Here is a 16,512-nt window from a genome sequence, read left to right on the forward strand (position 1 = left end):
ACCCCACCAACCCCCGTACACATTGCATCATCCTCTGCCATTTCCACCACCTACAAATAGACCCCACCACTAGGGATATATTTCCCTCCCCACCCCGAACAGCATTCCAGAGAGGCCATTCCCTCTGCAACTCCCTTGTCAGATTCATGCCTCCCACCAGTCCTCACCTCACTCCCGACACCTCCCCTGCCACCGCAGGAAGTGCAAAACCTGTGCCCACACCTCCTCTCTCACCTCCTTCCAAGGTCCCAAAGGATCCTTTCACATCCGACAGAAATTTACCTGTACCTCCACAAAGGTCATCTACTGTATCCGTTGCATCTGATGTGGTCTCCTCTACATCAGGGAGACAGGACGCCAACTTGCGGATCGTTTCAGCGAACATCTCTGGGACACCCACACCAACCAACTCCACCACCCTGTGGCTGAACATTTCAACTCCCCCTCCCACTCCACCAAGGATACCAAGGACATGCAGGTCCTTGGCCTCTTCCATTGCCAAACCCTAACCACCTGAAGCCAAGAGGAAAAACCCCTCATCTTTAGCCTTGGGACTCTTCAAAGACACAGGATTAATGTGGATTTCACCAGTTTCCTCATTTCACCTCCCCCCAGCTTATCCCAGTACCAAGCCTCTAACTTGGCACCACATTCTTGACCTGTCCATCGTCTTTCCCATCCATCTGCTATCTATCTGCTCCACCCTCCTCTCTGACCTATCACCTTCTCCCCCACCTTCATCTGCCTATTGCATTCTCAGCTCCCTTCCCCCCAGCGACAAGCCCTCCCATTTATCTCTCAGCCCCTGGCCCACAAGCCTCATTCCTGATGAAGGGCTTATGCCCAAAATGTCGATTCTTCTGCTCCTCAGATGCTGCTGGCCTGCTTGCTTTTTCAGCACCACACTCTTTGACTCTGATCCCCAGCATCTGCAGTCCTCACTTTCTCATGGTAGGTTAGTTAACAAGATTAAATCACATGGAATAACAGGGTCAACTAGCCCTTTGGATACATAACTGGCTCAAAGGTAGGAGACAGAGGGTGGTGGAGGGTGGCTATTCAGACTGGAAGCCTGTGACCAGTGGTGAGCCTCAAGGTTTGGTGCTGGGTCCACTGCTTTTTGTCATTCATATAAATAATTTGGATAGGAGTGTAAGAGGTGTGGTTAGTAAGTTTGAAGATGACACCAAAATTAGTAATGTGTGGATGAGTTGGACCAAAGGGTCTGTTTCCATGCTGTACAGCTCTATGACTATATAATTGTACAAGGTGCTGATGAGACCAGATCTAGAGTACTGTGAACAGTTTACTTCCGTTATTTAAAGAGCAATATCATTTCATCGGAGGTAGTTCAATGAAAGTTCACTAGGTATGCAGGGTTTGGCTTATGACTAAAGGCTAAATGGGTTGGGACTTTACTCATTGGAGTTTAGAAGAATGAGAGGTGATCTCATTGAGACATACAGAATTCTTAAGGGGCTGACAGGGTAAATGCTGAATGCATCTTTCCCTCATGGAGAGTCTAGGACTGGAGGGCATAGTCTCAGAATAATGGGCACCCAATTTAAGACTGAGATGAGAAGGGATTTTTTTCTTTCAAAGGGATGCAAATCTTTGAAATTTCTTGCCACAGAGAGCTTTGGGGGTAGAGTCCTTGTGCATATTTAAGACTGAGATAAATAGATTCTAGATTAGTTGAAGAATCAAAGGTTTTGGGGAGAGGACAGGAACATGAACGTGAGGAATCTTAGATCACCATGATCCTATTGAATTATGGAACAGAACTGAGGGACTGACTGGTCTACTCCTATTCCTATTTCTAATAATCTTATGGTCTACTGAGGATTGGCCTGTATAAAACCCACTCTGATGATGGCATATGGATTTATGAAAGAACAGCTGAAGATCTCAACAGATTGAAACCCAATATCTGGTCCTCCTCAAAGCTTCTGTAACAATGTAACATGTAACTAGTTGTGAAAAAGCAATAAACTTTATTTTGTTAACGACAAGAAACTCTTCTAGTTAGACCAGGAAGTGGTATTCCTTTATCACACTAGATCAAGCAGTCCTTGCAATTTCTGACATTCAAAAAGCATGGTTGCAGGAAACTTCATCATGAACAGCAGCTCTTCCATGCAGTGACACCAACCAGACTGCCTTTATCTTAAATTTTTAATCCGGGGTTACATTTTATTCAGCCTGACTTGTAAAATGCCTAATCAAACACCTGTTAGAATTTATGCCATTGATGTGTTTTGCTGCCAGATTAATTTGTTTTTGTTTTGAGCTTGAAGTCTCATAACACACTGCTGCACTCATATTCCTGGCTAAATTAAAAATGTAACAGACTAATGCCAGTCGTACAATTAATGCCAAGAGCCCAGAAATTCATAAAATATGTAAAACCTGAGATGGAACTAGTATTAATTTTTTAAATCAGTTTTCATGACAGAGTTTACTGATTTAAGTTACTAAGCCTTAGGAAAATGTCTCATCTAAATTTACTTTGACTATGTTTGCCTCTTCATTAAGAATATGTAAAAGAACATCTGGACTTGGATCTTGCTTCACGCTGACTCAATTCAGTGTAGGTACAAGATAATCACAGAAGGACAGATTCTTGAATCATTTATCATTTTTGGTTAGCTACAGTTCTAACGAAGAAGAAACAATGGTAACCACGCCTCCCCTCAGATCCAACACCAGATCAGTTGCACCAGCTCAGCCTTCTACAAATTACATCTCCAAGTATTTGACAACAAAGAGCTCAGTAAGTCAAAAAATGTCCTTGGGTACAGAGCACCACCATACTCCTGTACTGCAGTGACACCCACACTGTGCATCAGCAATGAGAGCACTAAGATGCTCCACTAGTAACACTTCCAGTATGTTCAATGGAAGGAACTGTCGAACAAATGCCAGTGTCCTTTTTGAAGCAAGCTCAACAGATATCCAGGCAATACTCTTGCACATCAATTTCAATGGACTGGACATTGTGACGAAAAACATCTCCTCTGCCAGATTACGTTTCCAAAACTCTCAATGACTAGTGTTCTAGGGGAGGATAAAGAAGCCTTTAAAGCATGGCAGCATTGATATTAATGACTGGGAGCAGGATGCTATGATTTGTTTGAAACAGCTACAATTCAGCCATCAAACTACATTGTGCTTTGAGTCTAAACACTTTAATGAGTGACAGCAGAGAGGGAAAGTAATGGATGCAAATCTTGCACTCCAGATTTAACTGCCTTCTGCAACATTCTACTCAATATGCCCAAAGATGTACATGTGGAAAGTCAGCCTGTTTAGTCACGTGGAGACATACAGCAGAAATGTGACTCAGTATAGACATGGCCCTCAAATCAAAGGACACTTTTTCATAAATCACTAGAGAAGTGGAAGAATGAAGGAGACTTCTGACTCCTCATCTGATCATAACACAGTTCATGCAATTCATATAAATCTTATCTTCTTTTATATATTCAAAAGAAAAAATCATATTATTCAGTCAACAGCCATCTACAGCCATCAGAATCAATTGTGATAAAGAGGATGAAAGTTAGAGCAAACTAATTTTAAAAAAATAAAAACAAAGTCTGAGGCCTTCTAAAGTATGTAAAACAAGAGAAGCAAAAGTGAATAGATCATTTAAAGACTGAGACAGGGGAAATGACAATGTATTGGCTGTCCTTCTATTTGAGAATGGTTTTGCAAGTTTCCACTATGAGTCGTCATGTGATTGAACAGATCAATTCTCAATCTGTGGATCCTTGGGCACATTGGACAGAACATCCTACAAGCATTGGTATTTGGGGAGCAGGATTTGTTTTCGTTTCTTTTCCCATCTGCTGCTACACTGCCTTATCATTTTAATATTTTTTAACATCAACCTATTCAGTGGTGTTATTACAAGACCCCTGGCTCAGAGGTAAGGTACTATCACTGCACCAACAAGGGCCCTTTGCTGCCTTATCATTATAGGTATTTTTAATGAATCTGTTCAGATGAATTGTTATGCATCTCGAACAGGTGGGACTTGAATCCATGCTTAAAAATGTGTTGCTGGAAAAGCGCAGCAGGTCAGGCAGCATCAAAGGAGAAGGAGAATCGACGTTCCTGAAGAAGGGCTTATGCCCGAAATGTCGATTCTCCTTCTCCTTGGATGCTGCCTGACCTGCTGCGCTTTTCCAGCAACACATTTTTAAGCTCTGATCCCCAGCATCTGCAGTCCTCACTTTCTCCTACTTGAATCCATGCTGCCTGGTTCAAAGGTAGAGACGCTACCGCTGTATCTTAAGAGCCCTCTGCATCATTATGGAATTTGGATTCAAACATGATGTAGCTTAATAAACAAGTTGTCATCATTTTGAATGGTCGGTAATAAGCTTCTTCCAATTATTAATGTCAATGCTGATGTGCCTCAAGAAGAGTTTCAGAGTGTATTTGATTGTCTGAATTTGGGAAAAAGCAAACGCATGCAACAAACAGTTTATATTTGGCCTTATAACAGAAGACACAAAGAACATGCCAGAACTAGTGGGTGAGAAAGTAAGAAAGTAAAAATAATTAATGTTAGTTAAGAAAATATATTAAAGTGGATGATTCTTCTTACCATTGTCTAGCAGTTCCCAGCATCATAGATACCAGTCTTCAGCCAGTTCAGTTCATATTGAGACTTGTCTGAAGACACTGGATGCTGCAAAGGATTTGGAAGTTAGTCCTAGCAATACCACTGAAGACTTATGCTCCTGATTTATCCAGGCCCCTAGTCATGCTATTCAAGTATAATACTGGCTTCTACCCAGAAATGTGAAAAATTGCCCAGGTATATCTATAAAAAGTAAGACAAATATAACCCAGCCAATTAACACCGACCAGTCTACACTTGATCATTGGAAAAGTGATGAATTTCTTGACAATGCTATAAAGTGGCATTTGCTCTGCAATAGCCTGTTCATTGGTGCCCAGTTTGCATTCTGCCAGGGCCACCCACCTCCTGACTTCATTACAGGCCTGATCCAGACATGGATCAAAGATCTGAATTCGAGAAGTGAGCTGAGAGAAATTGTTCTCAAGGCAAACATCATATCCATCACCACCAATGCACAAGTGCCAACATTGTGTATCATCTACAAACTACTACAGTAACACATCAAAGCACCTTCAACAGCACCTTCAAATCCATTTAGGAGGACAAGGGCAGCAGATGCATGGGAAGACCACCAAATGCAAGTTCCCCTCCACGCTGCTCACGTCCTGATTTGGACCTACGTCACCACTATTTGACTGCTGAATTGAACTCCTGAACTTTCCTTCCTAATACCACAATGGGTGTACCTAGCCCACCACAAGGAGCTAAATATAGCAGTTCACTACAGTTGTGGAAGGTTCTGAAAGAGTTACTGTTGAAGTTTTATTAGCTCCACATAATCTGATGATATCACAAACACAGTTTTTGGGTAAGACAGTAAATTCGACACCATCCTTCATGGCAGGTAAATGTATGACGTAAAATTCCTGAGAGTCCTAGTAATTATGCCTGACTAATAGTGTAAGTTGTACTTATTGCTTTACTGCAGTAAACCATGTTGTTAACTGGTACTAGCGGCTTTCCAGTTTCGACCATGTCCTTTCTCAACCACTAACAGACCCTATACATATAGGCAAAGGAGGATTGTTGGTAATGAACTACCTCGAAAGAATCTTTACCCTACACAACATATCAGCAAAAATAATAGATGTCATAAAGTGTAAGCAGTAGTAATCCAGGCAAATACCACAATCATCACCTTCTCAATTAAAATTAGGAATTAAAATTAGGACTAGTCAAAGATGTCCATATCCCATGTGCCACAATGATATAAAATATAAACTATTGATTTGAATATCATAGTTTGATATAATAACTAGGACTTTCAGAGATTGAAATCTTTTTAAAAAGTGACATTTTGATGTTGTCTCAGTTTAAAACCTTCGGTCTCAAGGACATCCGAAGGACTACCTATTGTTTTATCTTCCTTTTGTACTAGGTGCTATGTCCTTTTAAGTATTGTATGTATGTGCAGGTGTGTATGTCTGAGACAGAGAGAGAGAGAGCTAATTAGATTCTAAAGGATAAATAGGGAGTTCCATGTTCACAGTAAATTGGAAGAGTAGACTTTGCCAGATGAACCTTATACACATTAAGGCAGAGAACAGCAGGAACCTTTCAGAAAGGCCTTAGGAATCAAAAATACGAACCAGTTAGGAGACAGAAAGTTTGGAGTGTGTGCTGGAGAGCTAAGAGTTGAAGCACACAGTACCAGGCTAGGATAAGATTGAGTTATTCCTGTCAAGTTGAATGAAGGTATGTACCTATGATGAGAGACATTATGTAGTGACAAGGTTGGAATTTGTAGGTCTTACTAGAAATGTATAAGTTGATGAATTTCTTGTATTCAGCAGTGTTTTCATTCCAGCTGGTCTGAAGTGGACTGTCTTCCTGTGTATGCTTGAATAAGCAATCAAAAAACTGGATTCAAGGCTCCTTTGATTGATCCTTAAAAGTAAGTTACTGCAGAGGGGCATATGCTTGACATTTCATGTCTCTTTCACTCAGAAAAACCTTGTATTCGGCTCTTTATTACTTACCATGAAAACAGTAAACATTTTAATTTTTAAAAAAGACATAGCTGTGTACCTAAAGTAACCTAAACCTTTGTTGCAACCAACTGAGCAACTTGAAAAGATGGGAAGTAATTCAACCTCCTCACTTGGTCACAACATGGGAATAAATAAAAAAACGTTCAGCAAATTCCAGACCTGCATCCTAGGATTTTAAAAGAAGTGGCTGCACAGATAATGGATGCATGGATGGTGATCTTCCAAAATTCCGTAAATTCTAGAATGGTTCCAGCTATTTGAAAAGTAGCAAAAGTGACATCGCTATTCCAGAAAGAACAGGCCAATTAGCCTGATGTCAGAAAAATGTGTGGGAAGACAGGATGCAAACTCGCGGAGCATTTCAGGGAACATCTCTGGGACACATGCACTAAACAAACCCACTGGCCACTTTGACTCCCCCTTCAACTCCCCTAACGACTTGCAAGTCCTGGGCCTCATCCACCACCAAACCAAAGCCATCAGCCAACTGGAGGAAAAACATCTCATCTTCCACCTTGGGACTCTTTAACCACATGGTATCAACACTGACTTCACTACTTTCCAGATCTTCCTTTTCCCCACCTCATCCTATATCCAATCCTCCAACTTGGCACTGCAATCTTGACATGGCCTACCTGTCCATCTTCCTTCCCACTTATCCCCTCCACCCTCCCCACTGACCTATCAGAAGTACCCCCCACCTGCATCCACCTGTTGCCTTCCCGGTTACCTTCCCAAGAGCCTCACCCCATCCCCCTTTTAATCTCTTAGCCCCCTTCCCCCTCCACATTCCAGATGAAGGGCTTATGCCCAAAACATCAACTCCTCTGTTCCTTGGATGCTGCCTGACCTGTTGTGCTTTTCTAGCACCACACTTCTAACATTAAGCTTTTAAGACCATTATCTGAAACAACATCACCTGCAAGTTTTAATCCCCATTGTTAACATTTATACATTCACATATACAACAATTTTTCCATTTACCACTGCCCTATCAACCCTTTCAATTACCCCAAGTCTCTTAATTTCAAATTTAAGCAGTTTGAAGGTTTCACAATGGTACAAGAATGTGTTCTCTTCAGACTTGGAAGATAGGTTTGTCTTTGGCTTGAAGACTGTTGGCCTTGATTCTTATCTTGGCTGTGATTGGTCTGTAAACTGTTACCATCATGATGCTCCTCACTGGGTTCATTCCAAACAAGCATTAGTGGATGAGATCAGGTCTCTGTGGTTCCTCCATACAATTTTAAATATCCTACATTAAACTATAGAAATGACACCATTTATTAAATGCTTTAAAGCGATCAAAAGCCCCAGACAATATACATTGGAACATGCTTTCTACAGGTTTACAGATTTTATAGAAAACATTCCAGATTGCTGTAGAATGCTTCTCATCAGCATTGTTTTCCCTCGCCTGCATCCTTACTGGAAGCTCACTGAAACTTGTAGCTTTGTCAACCCTGCTGACTGCTCAGCTCTACACTTTTGTGTCTGTGAAATCTTCTTTGTTCTCTCTCTCTATTTTCTGTACAAAATCTTAGAAATGGAAAATTTATCCATTGTTAGAAGAAGTGAGAAGTGTATATTACTGATTGATTCATTTTAATTCATAAATAACCCATAAATTTCTCAGTAAAGAAATACACATGATTTGGACGAGCATTCCTTCCAGTATCTCATCTTGATCATAAACTCAGGGTTACATTCTCTGAGACTATCCAGACCATGGGCATCTGACTGCAGTGGTGGCTACTGCAACAGAGGAGGCAGCTGAGGTGGGATTTCCTTGAACACTTAAGGTATGGAATGCACTGCGTGGAAGGAGGTGGAGGCTGTTTCAATTGAAACATTTAGGAAGGATTAGGAGGTTTGTTTGGATAAAAGTAATATGCAACGGCACAGGGAAAAAAACAGGAGATTGGCACTCGGTAAACATGCTCATTTGAGACATGCAGGCTGAATGGGCTGCTATTGCACCTTAAGACTTATGTGATCAGATATAACAGCAATATATGATCACTGACCCACTAATTCTTGGACAGCCATAACATTCCAATTGAGGATTCTTATCATAACCACTACCTTTTGCTCATTATGGCAGCTGTTATGCATTATTTACTTTTATGACAGTGAATACCTTTCTACGCATGCTGTGTAACACTGCTTTATTTTTTACAAACATTTTAATAGACCTGTGGAACCCAGCTGTACGGTAGAGAGTTGAGACTTCAGTTTGGCACGTCAACAATTCTGATGGTAATGATTCACACACAGGTGGAGTGGGCCAATATTTTATTAAGGCTGTATAAAGAGCAATGCTTATCTTCTCAAAGGATTTGATCAGCTGAATCAAACGTTCATTTTCCCAAGTCAACTGTCAGTATCTCAGCAAATTGGTCATATGCTCAAATCTACCATACTTTGAGATTAAGCCCTCGACTCTTCCAAAAGGAAAAACAACTTTTCCACATCTATCTCATTGAGTCCCTTATCTGTTTTATCTGTTTCAATGAGATCATCCTTCATTTTGTGAATTCTGATGAGGATATCACCAACCTTCTCAACGTCTCCTCAGAAGAAAATCTATCCATATCCAGAATAACCCATTGTACCTTCTTTGGACTGTCTCCAATGCATTATATCTTTCCTTAGATAGGAGGACCAGAATTGTTAACGGTATTCCATGTGTGATCTATCTAGTGGCTTGTATATTTTTGGCAAGGTTTCCCTCTTTTTATACACTTTGAAATAAATGCTGATATTCTGTTTACATTTCCTTTTAACTGCTGAACTTGTATGTTAGCGTCTTGTGATTAATGCAGAAGGACTCTAAAACCCCTTTGTGCTTTAGCTCTCTTCATTTAAATAATACTGTATTCAACTCCCCTAGTCTTTCTGCCAAAGTGCAAAAGCTTACATTTTCCCGCATTACATTCTATCTGCCAAGTTTTTGCCCACTCATTTAATCTGTCCACATCCCTTTCTACATGCTTTGTGTCATTCTCACCACCCATCTTTTCATCTATTTTTGTGTCAACTGCAAACATGGTGATAAACGTCTCTTGTCTCCATCATTAATTGTGGTCTTAGCACTGATCTCTGTGGCACTCTACTAGTTAAAGGTTGCCATTTCAAATGCCTCCATGCCCCCAACCATCATAACTCTCTGTCATGTGTTATTTCACCAATCCTCTATATGTGCTAAAATACTACTTCCAACATCTTGGGTACTGTTGTGAGTGGATTTCTTCAGGAACTTTTTTTTTCTCTTGTTGCCTCTGAAGTAACTCCACAGAGGCTGGTATACTGTCTACAAGTCACCCTTTAATTACACAGTTAAAATCACACAACACCAGGTTATAGTCCAACAGGTTTAATTGGAAGCACACTAGCTTTCGGAGCGATGCTCCTTCATCAGGTGATAGTGGAGAGCTCAATCCTAACACAGAATTTATAGCAAGAATTTACAGTGTGATGTAACTGAAATTATACATTGAAAAATTGATTGCCTGTTAAGCCTTTCATCTGTTAGAATACAGTAATAGTTTCACATCTTTCATGTGTAAATCACAAAACCTTTTTAATTACAAGGGCATCATACTTGACACTGGCCCAGCTTCCTCAGAGCCAGCTGTTAGAGAGAACAAAAACTCTGAAACTCCCGTTTGTATCTGTCAGCCGGGGCTCCCTCATTGGACCAGGTTAACAGCCCTAATCAGGGAACTTGTTATAGAGTCATAGAGATATACAGCATGGAAACAGACCCTTCCATCCAACCTGTCCATGCTGACCAGATATCCCAACCCAATCTAGTCCACCTTCTAATCCTTTGCAGCTTTGTCCATGGCCATTTTCTTAGATTCAACCAGCCTCACAACCACTCATAGCACTTGGATTGCTCAGACTTAGAGTCATAGAGATGTATAGCATGGAAACAGACCCTTCAGTCCAACCCATCCATGCCGACCAGATATCCCAACCCAATCTAGTCCCACCTGTCAGCACCCGGCCCATATCCCTCCAAACCCTTCCTATTCATATACCCATTCAAATGTCTCTTAAATGTTGCAATTGTACCAGCCTTCACCACGTCCTCTGGCAGCTCATTCCATACACGTACCACCCTCTGCGTGAAAAAGTTGCCCGTTAGATCTCTTTTATATCTTTCCCCTCTCACCCTAAACCTATGCCCTCTAGTTCTGGACTCCCCGACCCCCTGGAAAAGATTTTGTCTATTTTTCCTATCCATGCCCCTCATAATTTTGTAAACCTCTATAAGGTCACCCCTCAGCCTCCGACGCTCCACGGAATACAGCCCCAGTCTGTTCAGCCTCTCCCTATAGCTCAAATCCTCCAACCCTGGCAACATCCTTGTAAATCTTTTCTGAACCATTTCAAGTTTCACAACATCTTTCCGATAGGAAGGAGACCACCACTGCATGCAATATTCCAACAGTGGCCTAACCAATGTCCTGTACAGCCACAACATGACCTCCCAACTCCTGTACTCAATACTCTGACCAATAAAGGAAAGCATACCAAACGCCTTCTTCACTATCCTATCTACCTGTGACTCCACTTTCAAGGAGCTATGAACCTGCACTCCAAGGTCTCTTTGTTCAGCAACACTCCCTAGGACCTTACCATTAAGTGTATAAGTCCTGCTAAGATTTGCTTTCCCAAAATGCAGCACCTCGCATTCATCTGAATTAAACTCCATCTGTCACTTCTCAGCCCATTGGCCCATCTGGTCCAGATCCTGTTGTAATCTGAGGTAACCCTCTTCGCTGTCGACTACACCTCCAATTTTGGTGTCATCTGCAAACTGACTAACTGTACCTCTTATGCTCGCATCCAAATCATTTATGTAAATGACAAAAAGTACAGGATCCAGCACCGATCCTTGTGGCACTCCATTGGTCGCAAGCCTCCAGTCTGAAAAACAACCCTCCACCACCATCCTCTGTCTTCTACCTTTGAGCCAGTTCTGTATTCAAATGGCTAGTTCTCCCTGTATTCCATGAGATCTAACCTTGCTAATCAGTCTCCCATGGGGAAGCTTGTCAAACGCCTTACTGAAGTCCATATAGATCACATCTACTGCTCTGCCCTCATGTTACTTCTTCAAAAACCTCAATCAAGTTTGTGAGACACGATTTCCCATGCACAAAGCCATGTTGACTATCCCTGATCAGTCTTTGCCTTTCCAAATACATGTACATCCTGTCCCTCAGGATTCCCTCCAACAACTTGCCCACCACTGAGGTCAGGCTCACCAGTCTATAGTTCCCTGGCTTGTCTTTACCGCCCTTCTTAAGCAGTGGCACCACATTTGACAACCTCCAGTCTTCCGGCACCTCAAGAGGCCCAGCAATCACTTCTCTAGCTTTCCACAGAGTTCTAGGGTACACCTGATCAGGTCCTGGGGATTTATCCACCTTTAACCGTTTAAAGACATCCAGCACTTCCTCCTCTGTAATCTGAACATTTTGCAAGATGTCACTCTCTATTTCCCTACAGTCTATATCTTCCATATCCTTTTCCACAGTAAATACTGATGCAAAATATTCACTTAGTATCTCCCCCATTTTCTGTGTCTATGAGATCCATCTGGCTGACCCTCATTACAATCACTACTGTATGATTTTTGTTTTAGTTTGATTCTAGCCTTAACTTTCCTTGATAATTATGGTTGGTTTATTCCCTTTCTCGGTTCATTCTTCCTCACAAAATATATCTTTATTGCAAGCCATATACTATTTTCTTAAACATCTGTTATTCTTCATCAACCGTCTTTCCTTCGAACCTTCTTTCTCAGTCCACTCTAACCAGCTGTACTCTCATTCCTTTGTAATTAACTTCCTTAATGTAAATAAGTTTGGTTAAACTTAAGTTCATGGTCAATCTTGGATTGGCTAGGTAATGTATGCCCAATTTCCAATTGGTTTCTTTGATAGTAATGGTTATCTTAGTGATATCACTTCCCACAATTTCCTTGTTCATGCTTTCATGTGTCAATCAGTTTATAAGATCAACCTTTTACTTACAACTTGCTCCTCTTAATTTAGCTATTCCTCAGATCTCTGCCAAGGAAAGGTGGCAACAGTGAAGCAATTTGTATATCTGCTTAGTGCATGTAAGTGTCACCTCTCAGTTATTAACAATCATCCCTAAGGTTTTAAATTATATATCCAAAAAGATCAAAACAAATATAAAACTCACTTTTGACCTAATGCAAAAGATTGCGCTTATACATAAATACTTCATATATTCTGTCACATACTTTGTTACAAACTAAACCATTTTAAAACATTAACTCTGTCTTTAAGTAAAAGCTGTATTCACTATAAAAGCTTAAATTTGCAATAGCATAAGGAATAAAGCAATAAAACCATAAATCCTATATTCGATCTGATTTAAATAGCTTCTTCCTACAGAAACTATTTAGCAACTAACCATAGGTTAGTTAATACAGAATATATTTTAATTCATCACTTGTTATTTTCAGTGAACAATGGTAAGTATTTTTTAAAAATCAGACCTACACCCCCTAATTGTAAACATATTTTTCCAGGCAGCCTTGGGACATTTAAAACCACTGAAGCATATATCAGTGATCTACCATCGATCGTAAGGAAACTTCTGGAAAAGATGCTGAGGAACAGAATTTCTCACCACTGAAGAGACAAAAGTTAGTTGGGAATAGTCAGTATAGCTTTGCCAGCGGGATACCATGACTGAAGTTTTGAGTTTTTTTGAGGTGTGTGGATGCTATGGTTGCTATGATGTGGTTGATATGGTTGACATGGACTTCAATAAGGCTTTTGACAAGGTGTTGGTCAAGAAAGAAATATCCCCTGGGATCCAGGGCAAACTGGATGTAAATCTGTCTCAGTGATAGAAAGGAGAGGGTGCTGGTTGAAGGTGGATTTTGTGACTGGAGGCCCGTATCCAGTGATTTACCACAAGGTTCAATACTGGGTCCCTTGTTTTTAATGTGCGTTAATGATTTGGACACAAGTGTAGGAAGTTTTATCAGTAAGCTTGTAAATGAACTAAAATTGCTAGTGTGGTAAATCACAGGTGGGAAAGGGTTAGACTACAGGAAAATACAGACAAACTGGACAGTTGGGCAGAACAATGGCAGATAGAGTTTAATCCTAAAAAGTGTCAAGTGATGCATTTTGGGAGGACTGACAGGGCAAGAGAGTACATGATGAATTATAGGATCTTGTGTAGTACTAAGAATCAACAGGACCTTTTGCACATATATAGATCTTCAAAGGCAACTGGACAGATGCACAGGGTGGTTAAGAAGACATATGGAATACTTGCCTGAATTAGTCAAGGCATGGAATACAAGAGTTGGGACGGAATGATGGAACTGTATGGGAAGTTAGTTAAGACACAACTGCATGTAGTTCTGGTGACCACTCTATAGCAAGGATATGATTGCTCTAGAGAGGATGAGAGGAGATTCACCAGGATGTTGCCCGAGCTGGTGTGTTTCAGCTATAAAAGAGAGACTATATAGGCTGGGGTTATTTACTTGGAGCAGAGAAGGCTATGGGAGGCCTGGTTAAGGTTTACATAACCAGGAGCTGCAGACACGGTACAATAGAAATAATGTTTTTCCCCTTAGTAGAGGGGGAAAACATTTAAGTCAAGGGGCAGGAGGTTTAGATTAGATTCCCTACAATGTGGAAACAGGCTCTTTGGCCCAACAAGTCCACACCAACCCTCTGAAGAGTAACACACCCAGACCCATTTCCCTCTGACTAATGCACCTAATACTATTGGCAATTTAGCATGGTCAATTCTCTTGACCTGCACATTTTTGGACTGTGGGAGGAAACTGGAGCACCCGGAGGAAACCCACGCTGACACAGGGAGAACATGCAAACTCCACACAGACAGTCATTCAAGGATGGAATTGAACCTGGGTTCCTGGTGCTATGAGGCAACAATGCTAAGCACTGAGCAACCATGCCACCAAGGAGTCTTGGAATATTTATTTTCACCTCATGTGGTGGATATCTGGAACTAACTGCATGAAAGTAGGTATGAACTATTACAACATTTAAGAATTATTTACATGAACACTTGAAACACCAGAGCATACCAGACTATGGAACAAATGCTTAGATACAGGATTAGAGTAGATAGGTCTTTGATGACTCAATGGGCCGATCTGCCTCTTTCCATGTTGTAATATTCTGTGACACAACTTAGTTAAAGCATGTGGAACTGAATCAACACCACAAAAAATGTCTAACCCAATATTGTAATACTTAGCCAATGGGAAGAGCAACTTAGTTTCTCTCAACAATGTAACATTAATTCGTACCTGTTATTTACATTTCTTAACCAATGTGAAGAGTACTCTCAGCTTCCCCACAACAACCTAAGCTGAATTAGTATTTTTAATCAGAGGCCTTCAAAACATTTAGTCCACAAGTTATTCTTCTCACCAAACAGCAATGTACTTTCGGCTTTAGTGTGAAGGTAGACTCACTGGAGCCCAGGTGCATCCTAACTGTAACTCCCTTTTCTTTTTTAGAGTCATATCACAGCATTTGACATTTAAAAAATGCCAACTTTAAGATTTTCCTTTCTTCAACATATCCCATTTATCATTATAAAGGAGACTTTTCATCTCTCAGCTTATGTATAGTGCAATTTGGTCATTTAAGCCTTGTCAACAATACAAATGTGCAATGAACTGAAGTCATACAATATTTTGATTGCTCAGCCCCAAACCCTTCCTAATATAATTCTTCCCTCACTGCCTCTGTGCCTGTTCTCTGTGCCTGCAGTTCTGCTTGTAAAAAAAAGCCTTAGGCCACAGACTTCAGTGTTACATTTTATTTCTGCTGGTTTGCACTCATAGTCTTGAGAGGTTTATTCTTTGCCCACCATTATCACCAGTATAGAGGCAGGAGGCTGGAAGAACACAGCAAGCCAGGCAGCATCAGGAGGTGGAGAAGTCGACATTTTGGGTGTAAGACTTGCTGTTTTCTTCCAGTCTCCTGCCTGTCTACTTTGGATTCCAGCATGTGTAGTTGTTTTTGTCTCTCACCATTCTCACCAGGCTCCCATCTCAATATATCTTCCAACACCATTGGAAACCTATCATTCATTGCCAGTGCTAACCAAAGTACGGTTCAGTAGTTGACATCATTAAAATTATCATATTACTTTAATTCAAACACACTCCGTAGGATCCAATTTCTTTTTATACCAGTCATATATAACATTATTGTGATCTGGAATAAACTCCAAGAAAGAGTGCTCATAGAAAATTCTATAGTGACTTTCAAAATGCTAACAATGTCATGATGGAATGACTTATCTGTCCTTTGATTATTCATACTTCACTGAACCAGCTTTACTTGTAATCACCCCTGCTTTCCACCCATGTAACATTTTGTTCCTTTTGCCCTTCACTTTCCATCTTTTCTCTTTGGCTCTGTCCTTGTTTAAAAGCTTATTTGTAGATAGGAACAGACCTGTTGAATGATTCAATTCGATCAGGGATGAATGAATAAGCTTGAACTTCTAAGGTTATGCCCCTTGTTTTAGACTAACCCACCAGAGGAAATCGATTTTTAAAATCATCATAAACATCTCAATTAATTCACCCTTAATTTTCTAAATTCAAAATAATAAAAGCATAGCGTACACAATTTGTCATAATTTAAACATTTTAACCCTATTATCAGTCTGGTTTACATGTTCTGCAGCCTTAAGGCCAATTCCAGAACTGAATACAGTACTTCAGATGTTGTCTAACCACAGCCCTGTGCAATTATAATTTTCTCCTCTTTGTTAATTTCTTGAGCTAAAAAAAATTCTGATTAAAGG

At 40.6% G+C, this 16,512-nt stretch overlaps 1 long non-coding RNA gene across 1 annotated transcript in view; it reads right to left on the reverse strand.

The window, feature by feature from the left end:
* Window positions 1-4,621: 4,621 nt before the first annotated feature.
* Window positions 4,622-16,512, reverse strand: part of LOC140481023 (uncharacterized) — a 358,110-nt gene continuing 346,219 nt past the window's right edge. Inside the window, exon 3 of the long non-coding RNA XR_011961458.1 lies at window positions 4,622-4,699. This is a non-coding gene — a long non-coding RNA (uncharacterized lncRNA). The remainder of the gene's footprint in view (window positions 4,700-16,512) is intronic.

This window comes from Chiloscyllium punctatum, chromosome 9 (genome assembly GCF_047496795.1).
Source record: "Chiloscyllium punctatum isolate Juve2018m chromosome 9, sChiPun1.3, whole genome shotgun sequence".
Classification (NCBI taxonomy): Eukaryota; Metazoa; Chordata; class Chondrichthyes; order Orectolobiformes; family Hemiscylliidae; genus Chiloscyllium; species Chiloscyllium punctatum.